Source organism: Nyctereutes procyonoides, unplaced genomic scaffold (genome assembly GCF_905146905.1).
Source record: "Nyctereutes procyonoides isolate TBG_1078 unplaced genomic scaffold, NYPRO_anot_genome, whole genome shotgun sequence".
Taxonomy (NCBI): Eukaryota; Metazoa; Chordata; class Mammalia; order Carnivora; family Canidae; genus Nyctereutes; species Nyctereutes procyonoides.
In genome coordinates this window covers 2,617,852-2,624,639 of record NW_026575120.1, presented here as the reverse complement: position 1 = coordinate 2,624,639, position 6,788 = coordinate 2,617,852, and positions in this window count along the sequence as shown.

Genomic DNA, 6,788 nt, shown 5'->3' with positions numbered 1-6,788 from the left:
TCACGGCTTTAAAAAATAATTGTTCTTCCTTAGATACTTGTTATTTATTTATTCTTAAAGATTTTATTTTATTTTATTTTATTTTATTTTATTTTATTTAAGACAGCATGAGAGAGAGACAGAGAGAGAGGGCAGGGTGGAGGGGTAGAGGGAGAAGCAGACTCCCCACTGAGCCAAAGGCAGGGCTCCATCCTAGGACCCTGGGTTCATAACCTAAGCCAAAGGCAGATGCTTAACCAACTGACCTATCCAGATACTTGCTATTTAAACATCAATCTTCATTTCTACAAAATCAAAGGATTCAAATAGGATGCCATGAAACATTTCTTCTGCATTGTATGAAACCTCTGCATTATATGATAGCAAATAAAGTTTGTTTCCCCATGGGGAGCCTGATGTGGGAGTCAATCCTAGGACCTTATGATCATGACCTGACCCAAAGGCAGGTGCTCAACCACTGAGCCACCCAGATGCCTCAACAAAGTTTTCAGTGTACATAGAGATATACAAATGATAGAGGAGATTTGTGGGCTTATCCCTCCACCTCCATAATTTTTCGCATTCGTTCATATTTCTCTTTACCTATCCAATTCCAGCCTGCAACCTGTTATTGCCTTTACCCTCAGGAAATTTCTTGAAAATGCTACCATTTATTCATCAAAAATACAGTAAAGTTCTACTTATTGCTAGGCTTAGGAGATACAGAAACAAGTAAGTCAAATTACCATCCATATAGTCTTGTTGGGAGAGAAAAATAAAGAAAAGTAAACCACTGCTTATCATAAAATGATGAAGATGATCACCAAAGCAGAACCTGAAACAAAGGCTACGTACAGGTAGTTTATTTAGGAATTGATCACAGAGGAGTGAGGGGCAGTGGGAATGAAACAGGGAAGAAAGAAATCCTTTACAAGGATATATTATCTACTTGGCCCCAAATGTTGGAGACTGGCACATCATCTCTTTGGACCTTCTGAGGCACTTCATGAAACATGTCTCAGAATTGATGTCCTGTTTTGGTCGCAGACTCCTTTTTCTCATTGGTTCCCTTCCCCATTGGTCAAGGCTAATCCAGGACTTTAATTTCCTTGCCCTTTCAAATTGTGTGTGTGTGAGTGATTAGCAGGTTTTGCAGGTAATCCACACCACTGGATCTGGAAGTATGAGAAGCATATTCTAACATTCTAACCTACTAGCCTCTGATCCCTAACTTTAAAGACATAAGAAGGGTAATTTGTGCTTGAATAATTGTGGCCGTTTGTAACTTCACCATTTCTTTTAATTTTTCTAAAGTAAATAGAAAACCTCATGTAGGACACATTTTTAGATACACAAACCTTGTTTAATCTACGGTAAAAGTCTTTTCACTAACATTCTCTCATGAGTGTACAGTGGGATTTTCCAGAATTTATATGATGTGTGATATCATAACAGATTGAATGTAGAAACAGTATGAGTATACAGCTGTCTTTTATTAAGGCAAATATTACGAAGATTGGCAAAAATGTAAAACAATATCACTATTTTCACTAATGCTTTAAAAAATAAAAATGTTATTTATGTTAACAAGCAATGGACTTACTATTATTTTGAAATAACTCATTTAAATTTTTCTCAATTTTAATTTATAATATGACAAACACTGATATATACAGCCCACATATACAAAAGTCCTTTTGGTCCTCAATGATTTTCAAGAGTGTAAAAAGAGTAACAATATATCAATAAGATGTCCAATTTATTGGACAAAGAACTCAGAGTTCATGATGGATTGGAAGATTCTGTGAAGACATCTTGGAGAAACACAAACTTGTGCTGAGTTTTAAATGACACAGAAAGATTTGAGCATTGTAGAATGGAAAGAAGTCAAAAAGAACAAAGACACAAATGCCAATCACCAAGTGATGAAGGTAGAAAAATTAGATCAGTTTGGCTGTAACGAGAAAGCAAGTAGTAGCTCCTGAGATGGAGGCCTCTATTGGGTTCAGTACTTAGCATGGCCCCTACTTAAGACTTAATCTTCACCTCCTTCTGCTCCCCCACCCCTTCGAGCACACTCTCTCTCTCAAATAAATAAGTAAGTAAATAAATAAATAAATCTTTAAAAAGAAATTGCTGATTACACATTATTAACTCCTTTCTATATGAAGCACAAATGCTCCTGAAGCTTGCTTTATTCTCAGTTGGAAAGGTATCATACACAATTACTAAGCATTGCTACTGATCAACAGCTTCAATATCATTGGACAAAATAAATCCCTGACTTGGAATGCTTTTTCTCTTACTCTTTAAATGTTTCGTATACATCATTATCTTCTTCCTATCCTATATTTATTGATATACAATTCTAATGAGTAAACTGATTTTTTTTTAGCAATGAAATCAAAGTAGATTAAACACCATTAACTAATAAACTGGAGTACTAATTTTAAAGCTTCCTGGTTTTAGCCCAGAGTAATATTCTTTAACATATTTCTTAATAACTAATTTAGTCCTTGTAATAAACAATGAACTTTTGCAGGAAACCAATAGAATTTCTCATAATTCTACCAATATAACTTAATTACTGAATGTAATTCCAGTTAAAAACTTCATGTTAATATGAAAGAAATCCACGGTCAGCATTTGTGATTTTTTTTTTAAGAATTTTCTTTATTTATTTAGAGAGGGTACACACTGAACAGGGAGAAGGGAAGAGGGATAGGGAGAGACAAAATCTCAAGCAGACTCTACAGTGAGTGGAGAGCCCGACATAAGGCCTCATGACTGAGATCACTACCTGAGCCCAAATCAAGAGTTGGTCATTTAACCAACTGAGCCACCCACATAACCCAGCATTTGTGATTTCTTTAAAGAAAACTATGCAACATTTCTTTCCTTAAAAATGACAAGGTTAAAATGAACATTTATTCAATGAAATACAATTATTGGCATATGAATACAAGCATAGAAGTTGCCTTATTTGGTGAGTTTAGGAGATAAATTAGGAAGAAAGTCGTGTATTTGGAGATTCAATCAATTTTTGCTCATTAATTTTAAAAGTTCAATTCAGCTTTTTATATGTCCAAAAGAACAGGAAATTGAAATGAAATAAAACATAAGTTAACTTGGTCGTTGTATCTAAGAAATTATAGCATTTTAAAACTATGAGAACCACAAATGAAAATAACACTGTTAAGTATTCTGCAGCAAACTCACATGTGTCCAAGCTCAAATGTTTGGCATAATAAAGATAGTGAAACTATCTCTTAAGCTCAACTGCTTTCATAATTTCTTTTCCAATGCTTTCCTGACTCTGTAGAACACTTCTTTGATTATTTTAGAATCTCAGAGATACTCTCTACACATTCCTGTGACCCCCTTGGATTCTTTTCTCTTTCTAAAACCTTGCTACAGATTTCTTAAATTAAATAGCTTCAATCATTTGTCCATGTCCGTACCTGGCTTCGATATAATTTCATTAAGATAAGTTGAATTTTCTTAGTGAGTCTAGAAAGCTCTGGAATCATCCTGCCAAAAAACAGCCAGATTTTGGACCTTGACTTCACAGCATCTGATACGTAAGAATTTTAAAAAATAATGCCTTTTCCCTTGCTCCCTAGAGTGGGCCCCCAATTACTAACCAATGAACAGTCCTTTGAAACGATATTTCTTGGTGCTAACATGTGCTCCACTGACCTTTCAGATACATGGAGCATGCTGAACAAATAAGTGAAAAGCTGTTTGAGGGATCCCTGGGTGGCGCAGCGGTTTGGCACCTGCCTTTGGCCCAGGGCGCGATCCTGGAGACCCGGGATCGAATCCCACGTCGGGCTCCCGGTGCATGGAGCCTGCTTCTCCCTCTGCCTGTGTCTCTGCCTCTCTCTCTCTCTCTCTCTCTCTCTCTGTGTGTGACTATCATAAATAAATAAAAATTAAAAAAAAATTTAAAAAAAAAAGTGAAAGGCTGTTTTGAGTTAACCATATGTTCAACATAATGAAATATGTTGAGGGTTGTTTCTGAAAACATCCCAAACATGGGTTTTGAATGTAATTGTGCAGGTACATGCCCTTTAGAACTATAATTTTTTTTTTTAAATATTTTTTTTTTTTTAATTTTTATTTATTTATGATAGTCACACAGAGAGAAAGAGAGAGGCAGAGGGAGAAGCAGGCTCCATGCACCGGGAGCCCGACGTGGGATTCGATCCTGGGTCTCCAGGATCGCGCCCTGGGCCAAAGGCAGGCACTAAACCGCTGCACCACCCTGGGATCCCTAGAACTATAATTTGTTTGGTAAATCTTTTACTAGACTCTTCCTTAATTCTGTGTTTCAAATTTGAATTTGTATTGATTTTAATAGAAATTCTAGGGCAGAAATTGAACAATAATTAAAAGATCATATGCAATGAATTTTTATAAATGCAGCTAGGTTCTATGAATAAAGGAAAATGTTTTAGTTAATGCCATGGGAAGTGGTATTAGTTCAAGTTTAGCAATATTTATAAAAATAATCTAAATTCTGTTGATTACATAGACATATTGCTTCAAGGCTCCCGTTACTTATTAAGATAGAGTTTTAAAATAATTGAATATAATTTATAATAATATACAAAATTACTTTTATTTTGGAATATCTCTAGGAAACACACTAATTATAAAAAAACTTATTTTAAGTAGTCAATTGTTTGCAAATTACTAAAATTATTTAGATATATCTAATAAATGAATATATTTAGAAAAATGAGAAAAGGCACTTAGGATTACATATTAGTGCCTGATATTTTTAACCATCAGGGTTTTTTACTGTGTTTCTTGGAGCTCTAGGGTTTTTCCCTTTACATTTTCCTCTGTATATTCCATAAGAGCATCTGTATAACAGTTATGGGTTAAAATTTTTTTGATGCTCCTGTATTACATCATATGTGGTACTAGGATGTGAGGCTGAAATGTAAGGTCAGTTCCTTGTACTTTCATTCCCCTCACCCCCCTTCCCCCCTCTGCCAGTCTATTCACCACACAGCAGCTTGAGACACAGATATGTCACTGACTGCCTTATCCTTCCAACAGAAACATGCTAAATATATATATATATGTTTCTTAGAAATGGACTATCCTCTCATATCTGTCTTTCCCTTACTCCTGTTTTGACCCTAGTATCTGGTAGAAAGAAGAATCAATGTCTGGAGTCAGTTAAATATTTATTGAATACCTACACCCACAATGGGAGTTGATGTATAGCATTTACAATGTGTCAGGTATTCTTCTGAACACGTGGCATGTATCCCCTTCTTTCACCTTCAAGGTGTTATTACTACCTTCATTTTACAATAACTGAGGAACAGAGAGGTGATGTAATCTGCCTACAGACATGTGGTTAGTTAAGTGATAGAGTCCTGCTCCACAGCCCATGCTCCCAAATAGTCGGCTTTGTATAGTGCTGGTGCAGGGCCTACACACTGGTGTAGGGAATACAAAGATAAATACAAATCCAAGTGCTTACTGTTCATTGAACATATGTTCAATGTGATGGTAAATGATGATAACACCAGCAAATATTAATGAAGAGTTCATATATTCTGAGCTTTCTAATAATTTTCTTGTATCTATTGGTTACCTTGATCCTCACAAGAATTCTGTTTTTTGTTTTTGAGGGTTTTTTTTTATTAGGAAATTAAGATAATTTTGCCTAAAATGAGAAAGAGCCAATCTGCTCCTGGACTATGGTCAGCCTGGAGCTGATCTGGCTCTAACAGGCCTTGGTATTTCTCTGCTGAGTATAAAAGAATTCCGGGGATCCCTGGGTGGCTCAGCGGTTTAGTGCCTGCCTTCAGCCCAGGGCGTGATCCTGGAGTCCTGGGATCGAGTCCCAAGTCGGGCTCCCTGCATGGAGCCTGCTTCTCCCTCCTCCTGTGTCTCTGCCTCTCTCTCTCTCTCTATGTCTATCATAAATAAATAAATAAATAAATAAATAAATAAATAAATAAATCTATCTATCTAAAAAAAAAAAAAAAAGAATTCCACTGAACACCAACATCAGACAAGGCCACTCTGTGACTGTGACAGAGTGAGACAAATATGAGTCTCTTCCATAATCTTGTCTGACACAAGAGCACTGCATAAACCACAAAAATGACCAAACATCCACCTCTCTCAGCTAATATAAGTGACTGTTACTTTTCTGATCGATTTTACATTTAATTTTATTTTGTTCCTTTCAGCTTCTAGGCAAAAATTATTAAGATACCCTTCCATGGAATTTCTCCTGCTCATGACAGTTCTGAGTCCAGAACAGAACCACACGTCCTTGAATCGTCCCCAAAAGATTAGAAACAAATCTAAATGCTGTAACATTTCCATTCAAACACTCTCTTACTTAGATTTCCCGTAACTCTTCATGGAATGAGGAAGGAACATTTGCAATCAGCCAATAAACCCAGCTCAATCTGACTTTGGCTGTGTTGTGTAGATAATAAAAGAAACAGAGATTCCACCAAGGCTTAGCTGAGACTCTCACTGTTGGACCAGAACTTTAGACTCAGTAATAATGTCCTAGAAATCTCTGTTTAAGTGTTCAAAATGTCACTCTGGCCACAGGTGGGAGGTAAGTTTTACTCTGAGCTGAGCTCTAATTAATAGTTCATCATGATTTTTTTTGCCCTGGGCTTTTGTCTTCTTAGGAATAAGTTCTTTGGGGTTTTTTTGGTCATATGATGGGTTTATATTGCATTCTTGGTGAATTGCTCTTTTGCCTTGTGGTATTGACTTCTGAGGTTTGCCGGTTTCGTCTATACAAAGAACAGTCTATG